The following is a 7,900-nucleotide window of genomic DNA, read 5'->3' as shown; positions in this document are numbered from 1 at the left end:
TGCTGTTACTAGGAAACTTTCTCATGGCCAAGTTGATTACGTATTCTGTGTTGTTCTATGTCTTGGAAACCAATCATGGTGGAAGTCAGTAGAACTGCTTTGTATAGCTCTCTACAATAAGCTTGGACCCGAACCAACCACCCAGCGGCACTTCCTGTACCTGTGTATAACTTTTTATGCCCCTAGGATGGACCTACACCGATATAAGAAACTATTTGAAATAAGACTTCCATTTTGAGTAGGAGGGTGAGTACAGTTTAAAATCCCATGACCTTCCTGGGAACTGACATCCTGGCTGGCAAGGTAAGACAGGAATGTCACACGACAAGCCCCATGCTGGTTAACAAGTTAAGACATGAGCTAGACAGTGTCTTGCCACAGTTGAATATTGCAGCCAATGGGAAAAAGATAAATGTACAAGAAAGACATGGTGAAATAATGTGGCACAGATGTTTGTGGATTTTAGGCTTAAAAACCCTGCGGGATCTTAACTCAATATCACGGTTCAGCTTCTGAGTCTGAACCACGGCCCTGATTGGTCAGTTCTGGGGTTTATGCTCAATAAATACCCCTGCTTGACTGAGATCGGTGGTTTGTGAGGTGACTACTGGACCCCAAGTATAATACATAGCCATCCTCAAGAAGCCTCTGTCGCAGCCCCAAGCCTGGGGTTCTAGCTGGGGACCGGCTAGGCACTTGTACTCCAGTCCAGGGTATGGGATCAGTTCTTCAGGTCAGCTAGTCCTCAGGTTGCGAGGAGATCGGGGAACTTGAGTTGGATGTGTTCTGCAGACTCGAATTGTTGAGTGCTCTTCAGATCCATATCTACAGGGAGAAAAGCAGTGTGTCCTGCCGCATCTTTCTGGAGGACTGCCAGGGCAAGCCCAGTGTTTCAGTGGAAAGAAGTGGGTAGAATAATTTTAATGGCCTGAATGCATTCATACTGACTTCTATACCCAGAGCCTCTGTTTGCAGTCCGGACCTCGGCGTGACTCAGTATTATAGAAAGCATTGTTCTCGCGCCTCCTGATTGGTTAAAGAACCGAACAGTCTGCGGCTGCGCAGGAGAGGATAAGGCGGGACTTCCACGCTCGGAGGATGGGAGGGGTCTGAGGTGGAAAAAGAGGGGCCGAGGAGAGGAGCAAGACAGGAGTGAAGAAGGAAGTGGCACTGCGAGACCAAGATGGCAGGGAAAGGGCCATGCGGTTGGGAATTAGGCAGACCAGCATCTTCAGGCTAGAATAGGCCAGAACTCGCTCAGCTTATTTACTCGAAGCTTTTTTTTGGTCATTATTTTAGAGCAAGGGCAGGCATAGAAAAACTCCATACTTTTACACTTGTGTTGAAGGCCTGGTCTACACGCAGCAGTGATCAGGGATGAGGCTTGTGGGAAGTCTTTGGATCGCAAGGGCTCTGACCTCACGTGTGGATGAATCCATTGATGAACTCATAATTTGATAGTGTTGTATGGGAGGGTACATGCACGAGGCTCTGGGTTCCGTCCCCAGGGATAACAGCAAAACCATTGCAGAAGTTCTTGATCTGATCGTGCCTCCTGCTATTGCTTACCAGAGACAGGTGCCCATGGCACAACGCAGGGCTGCTGCACTCAAACTCGGCCGCCCTTCATTTAATTCAAAGGAAGCTCAATGTTGTTCTTCAGCTGGCTGAGGACACAGCGATGGCGTAGCTCATTTGCTTCATTTTCTACATGGAAAGATACAGTTTGATTTGGAAAGTGACTTGATTTGAGACAGGTGAGTTTATGCATCGGCACATCAGAATTGGAATCTATTCTTCCGGGTTTCAGGTTATCTCTTTTTAAAAACGTAGCCAACTGGAAGCAGTAAAAACAAAACTGTTTTTACTCTGGTGCTCTGTTGAGAAAGTTGTCAACGTGCCAACGCGTTCAAGGCTATTCGCCACTGTCTCTTCTATCAGATTCGATGTTTCTGGTTTTATGTCGAGCTCTTTGATCCACTTCAACTTGAGTTTTGTGCAGGGTGATAGACATGGGTCTATTTGCATTCTTGTATGTACTGACATCCAGTTAGACCATCATCCATTTGTTAAAGATGCTTTCCCCACCCCCTGTATATTTTTGGCTTCTTTATCAAAAATCAGAAATCAGTAGGTATGTGGATTTATATCTGGGTCTTTGATTTAATTTCATCGATCCACCTGTCTTTTTATGACAATACAATGAGGTTTTTATTATGATTGCTTGAAATCAGGGAAGATGATACCTCTGGATGTTCTTTTTTTTAAAGATTTATTTATTTATTATATACTATAGCTGTCTTCAGACACACCAGATCTTATTACACATGGTTATGAGCCACCATGTGGTTGCTGGGACTTGAACTCAGGACCTCTGGAAGAACAGTCTGTGCTCTTAACCACTGAGCCATCTCTCCAGCCCCTTCAATTTTCTTTAAAGATTTACCTTTTTTTTTTTAATCATATAGGTCTTTTGCTTGCTTGGCTAGAGTCATCCAAGATACTTTATATTATTTGTGTCTATTGTAAAGGATGCTGTTTCTCTGATTTCTTACTCAGTCTCTTTGTCATTTGTATATAAGAGGACTACTGCTTTTTTCCCCCCAGCTAATCTTATATTCAGCCACGTCATTGAAGGTGTTTATCAGCTGTTGGAGTTCCCTGGAAGAATTTTTGGAGTCACTTATGTATACTATGATATCATCTGCGAATATCAATACTTTGACTTATTCATTTTCATTTTAAATCCTGTCTATCTCTTTCTGTTGTTTTATTGATCTAGCCAGAACTTTGTGGGGCTGGAAAGCTGTGAGGCCTGGGGGAGCCAGCATGGAGTGAGAGTGGGCTCAAAGTGTGTCCAAACCTTGGAGATCTCATCCTAAGATTGGCAGGAGTAGGATTGCTTCCCCTGATACCCTGGGCCTGTATGTTCTGCCACACACCCTGTGCCCCTATCTTTGTCCCCCAGAAAATATCACGAACCCCAGCAGCTAGGTTAAACATTCTCGTAAGGTTGTGTCCAGCAACTCCTGGAATTCCTCTTTATGTAAATGAGCCATTTTAACACCCTAGTCCCAGCCAATGATGTACACTTATCCCAAAGTCCCTTCTCTACCAAGCCCCTAAAGCTCTAAGTAGCCCCCATTAAACGAGCTGTCTTCCTCGAGTCTGTTCTTGTGTGTGTTCACAGCTGCCTGAGGTCTCTTCCACTTTCGGCTCTTCTGCCTCACTTCCCCTCTCAGGAGCCACTGGTCATGATTGTGGGCATCTGTGTCACAACATGGCTCACAGAGACCACCAGGATGCTCAAGACGAAGGTGAGTGATTCCTCCTCCAGAGAACTTCCACCCCCTGCCGCATTCTTGCCTCCCAGTGACAAGGGCTAGCAATCTGTTTCTTCTTTCTCTCTCTTACTCTTGGTTTACACCGTTGTGATGGACTGTGCACGGTGAAGGGGCAACTGACACCTTCCAGCCTAGGCCACTTCCTGGCATTAGTAGAAGGCCCCAGCCTTCTGCCCGGACTCTGACAGCCTGCTTTGCCATTGGCCATAACCCTCTATCTTTTTCTCTCCTTGAAAAAATTCTGGTAACACAACAACCTGTTAAAAGTCCTTAGGGTGCTCACTGGTTTCTCTGAAATTTATGGGCAGGGTTGCATCTAGGACTTTGGGGGATCCCTCGTGTTGCCTCAAGGCCTGGGGAATGTTTACCTCTGGCCTTGGCATTTCCAAACTTTCTCTATCATGGGAAACTCTTCATCTCATCAGAAGGAATCTCAGATTGAGGGACTGTGAGTGTTACACAAAATTCATATATGAAACTGACCCAAAGGGAGACTCTGTCCTTTTAGAAAGAAGTCCTTGAGGCAGCCCCCTGCAAGAGTAGCGGGAGGCCCCTACGACCCTGATACACAGACGAGAGCCACTTATCCCACTAGCTGCCATATCTTAGTTTGGGTTTCAGGACTGTGAAGAGACAACATGACCAAGGCAACTCTTATAAGGGACAGCATTTAACTGGGGCTGGCTGACTGGTTCATGGACCAGTCCATTATCATCATGGCAGGATGAAGGCAGCCATGGTGTTGGAGAAGGAGCCAAGAGTTCTCCATCTTTGAAGGCAACCAGGAGAGACTGTCTCTGGTCAGAGTTGAGCATATATGTGAGGACTCAAAGCCTGGCCCCTCCAACAAGGCCATACCTAATCCAGCAAGGACGTGCCTCCTAATAGTGTCACTCCCTGTGGGCCAAGCATTCAAACACACGAGTCTGTGGGAGCCAAACCTATTCAAACCACCACCCGACAAGACCTCTTCCTTGAGAGGTTTCTTCCAAGAAATCTCCTTGATTTCTACCTGCCCAGATGACATTTTTTAAGGAGGAGGTCTTTTTTTTTCTTTCTAAGCTCATTTCAGTTCTAAGAATAAGGTGAGAGAGAGAGAGAGAGAGAGAGAGAGAGAGAGAGAGAGAGAGAATCTCTTCCAGGTTTTCACAGAGGAAAGGTAGGAGGAGGCAGGGTCTTGTGAGATGATGGGCAGGGTGATTCTGTCCTATGCATGTGTGCAGAGGCCACCCGGTTGTAACATCCTGCTGGCTGGGCTGCCTGCTGGGCTCCAGTGGAGAAAACCCCCAGGCGGAAAAGCTCATCCTAGCCCCACATGATACCATCTCCGTCCTGTCCCACCTGACCTGCTGGAGGCATTTGTCTCTGTAGAGGGCTTCACGTTGTAGGGAAAGCAGTGGGCTAGAGAGGGATAGCAGGTATCTAACCGATCCTGAGGCATGTTTAAAGATTTGACTTTGGAGGAGGGATTTAGTCTAAGGGGCATGAATGCCGTCCTCCCTGACTGCCTGCCTGAGCTCTTTTAAGGCTCCAGCTGATAAGGATATCAATTTAGAGGCTTAGCCCAGGTAGAGTAGATATTAACCAGAAATGCCTGGATGTCCCGGCACACAGCATAGTCCCAGAGGTCACAAAGCTGCTGGGTAATGGAAGGAGGGGCGGAGGGAGGACAGCCCTGTGGTGTAACATAGGGAGGCAAAGGAAAGAGGTGGGACACAGTGAATTGGGTGTGGCCAGAATGTGCTACTGAGTGAGGAAGCAATTGTTTCCTGAAACCTCCTCTCTGCCCTTTTCTAGGACTAGGAGATGCCACCGGATGGTCCTCGGGACATTTATCATCACCAGAGTCACCTGATGTAGAGAGGGAGAGTAAGGCATCCTCAGTGGACTTTGGGGGACCCACTTATTAATGGACAATAGACATAAGGATCAGGAAACAGAGAGACAGAGGTTTCCTTCCCCCTCAAGTGGAAGCCCCTACTAAAAGTCAAACTGATGTGGGCTTAGAAAGGAAAAAGGCCTCCTTCTTAAAAACGTCACCTGGGCGGGTATGACTTCCGAGTGCAGCGTCACCTGCCAAGACCTCAAAGATGAACATTGCAATAGATGGACTGCGGCCACTCAGGATACTGGGGCAGCATCTCCTCAGGATCCTTCCATTGCTCAGGCCTTTGCAGCAGCAGTAGAAACAGAAGGGCTTGTTTCAATGGGCTGAGAAGGGACACTGGGAAGGTGAGTGCCCTAAGTGTGTGTGGGGAGGTGGGCTCCACCATAAATGCCACCCCACACACCAGAGTCTGTCCCTGATGCTGTAGGGGCTTCTACTGGAGGAGAGATTGTCACTCCCATTATGATGGCAAACCACTGGAGCTTTCAAACTTAAAATGGGGGTAGCCCTCAGCCCTGACAGTAAAAGGGAAAACCACTTCAATAGGGGTTTTGTGGGTTTTCAGCGTCTCAGAAGGTTCCCACCCAAAGATAACCGTGAAAATAGGTGACAAACCATTCAAATGCCTCATTGATACTGGAACAGTTAAAACAATATTAAGCCAACACTCTTGTTGGTACCACAAGGCTGTGGCCTAACTCCTGGGCCTCGGCTTTAGGCCTAGAAGTTGCTCTCATGCCTTGACCACTGAACAAGCCTGCAAATGGGAGGTTCCTGATGGGTCTACAGGAATGATACACCTTCTTGTGGCCAATGTCATCTCCAATCTTCTAGGAAGAGACGTCCTGGAAGCCCTGGAAGTTACTCTCACTAGTCAGCCAAAAGGAAATTACAGTAGGGTAAATGATTATAGTCATAGTAATAATTATACTCATAAAAAATTTTAAAACCCTCACCCGGGTCAACCCCAATTCCAAGGGCTGCTGTTAAATTTAGCACTCCCTGCCTTGACTGGCTCTCTAATGAGCCTGTCTGGGTTGAACAAAGGCCTCTATCGAGGGAGAAACTTCAAGCGCTCACAGTTAGTAAAAAAGAAAACAACTTCTGCTTCACCATATTCCCCCTTCCTGCAGTCCACGGAACACTCAAGTACTCACCATAAAAACTGCTCTGGGGATTTGAGACAGCTACAAGATTTAAGGGCAATTGGTGTAGGTTTGGGGGTCTCCCCAAAGGGGGCTACCCCTCATCTCCTCGATTTCCACCACCATTCCTCTCTTAGCAATAGACATTAAAGACTGCCTTTCTCTATCCCTCTCCACCTGTGGGATTGCCAATGCTTTGTGTTCTCAATAACTCCCCGTTAACAATTCTGGGCCAACCTTACAATAGGAACGGACAGTCTTCCCCCAAGGAATGCAACAGTCCCACCATCTGCAGGAAGCCGTTGCCACAGCGCTAAGACCCTACTTAGACTTAGACGAAGCTCTCCATAGTTATCATCGTGTGAATGATATCTCCATGTGGGGACACTCTTCCACCTCACCTCCCAACTTAAGGATCGGTTAATATCTTTCCTATCTCCCCTAGGATTTAAAATGGCTCCCCAAAAAATAGAGCTTATTCCTTCCAACGCATTCTTGGGAATACGCCCCCTTTACTCCCTTTGAGGGAATCTTTCCCTTCCCTCAAAACTTAACTCTTGCCTCTCTCCAAAGCTTTTGGTGGACATTTAATTGGCTTCAACCATGGCTTTCCCTTCCTCCCTGCAGCCTCTCTTTCACCTCCTAAGACCCCCTCCTCCCCAGGATCTCTCTCTCCTGAGGCTTTAGGTGACTTTAGGTGCCTTAAACATAGTCCTGAAAGACACGGCACTCATCAGGTACGATCCAACAATACTGGTATAGCTTCTTATTCTTGCTCTTAGGAGAGCACCGTATCAGCCCCAGGGAGTGCTGGGATGGCTCTACATGCTGGTTAGCAGTGCACCTAGAATTTTTTTTTTTTTTTTTTTTGGTTCTTTTTTCCCGAGCTGGGGACCGAACCCAGGGCCTTGCGTTTCCTAGGCAAGCGCTCTAACCACTGAGCCAAATCCCCAGCCTTGCACCTAGAATTTTAACGGAGGTAGATGCACTTGCTGTTATGATTAGAAATGTCAGAGACAGAGCCCTACAAACCATAAGAACAGAACCCAATATCCTTGTCACCCCTTTATCTCTTTCTGATATTCAAGGTGCTACCCAGAAATCACTTCTGTTTTGCTTTTTTGGCCTAATAGGATTCCTGGGACAAACTGATAATCACTACCCTAATGAAAGATGGGTTTCTGCTCTATCTCTGTCGTGGTGAATTTCCCCACCCCCACCCCACCCCACTCTTTGCAAAGAAGCAATTCACCAAGGCTCCCTTAGTATTTACTGATGGAGGAAAGAGGGGGAGCTGTGGAAAAAATATTCTTCTTGCCTGGGGATGAGCCCCCCCCATTATTTGATTCAGTTAGCTGCCTCATCACCCCCCCCCATATAAGGAAATATATTCTGCTTATTTAGCCCTCAAGAAGTCAGTGGCCCTTTTCCAGGTTCCATCCTGCATGTTCCCATAATATCACTGTCACCAAGCCATTATGTGTTAACCCTGCCACCCTCCTGCTCTTCTTTGGTACAAAAAC

The 7,900-nt window shown here is 46.9% G+C and overlaps 1 long non-coding RNA gene across 1 annotated transcript; it reads left to right on the top strand.

The window, feature by feature from the left end:
- The first annotated feature begins 1,082 nt into the window (after positions 1-1,082).
- LOC120098551 (uncharacterized) lies at positions 1,083-7,601 on the top strand. Its single transcript, XR_005496865.2, has 3 exons — positions 1,083-1,757; positions 3,191-3,317; positions 5,142-7,601. It is a non-coding gene; the product is annotated as an uncharacterized LOC120098551 (long non-coding RNA).
- Positions 7,602-7,900: the final 299 nt, after the last annotated feature.

The sequence above is a fragment of the Rattus norvegicus genome, chromosome 19, assembly GCF_036323735.1.
Source record: "Rattus norvegicus strain BN/NHsdMcwi chromosome 19, GRCr8, whole genome shotgun sequence".
Lineage (NCBI taxonomy): Eukaryota > Metazoa > Chordata > Mammalia > Rodentia > Muridae > Rattus > Rattus norvegicus.
The sequence above is the reverse complement of the archived record's forward strand: the minus strand, read 5'-3'. Positions and strand labels throughout refer to the sequence as shown.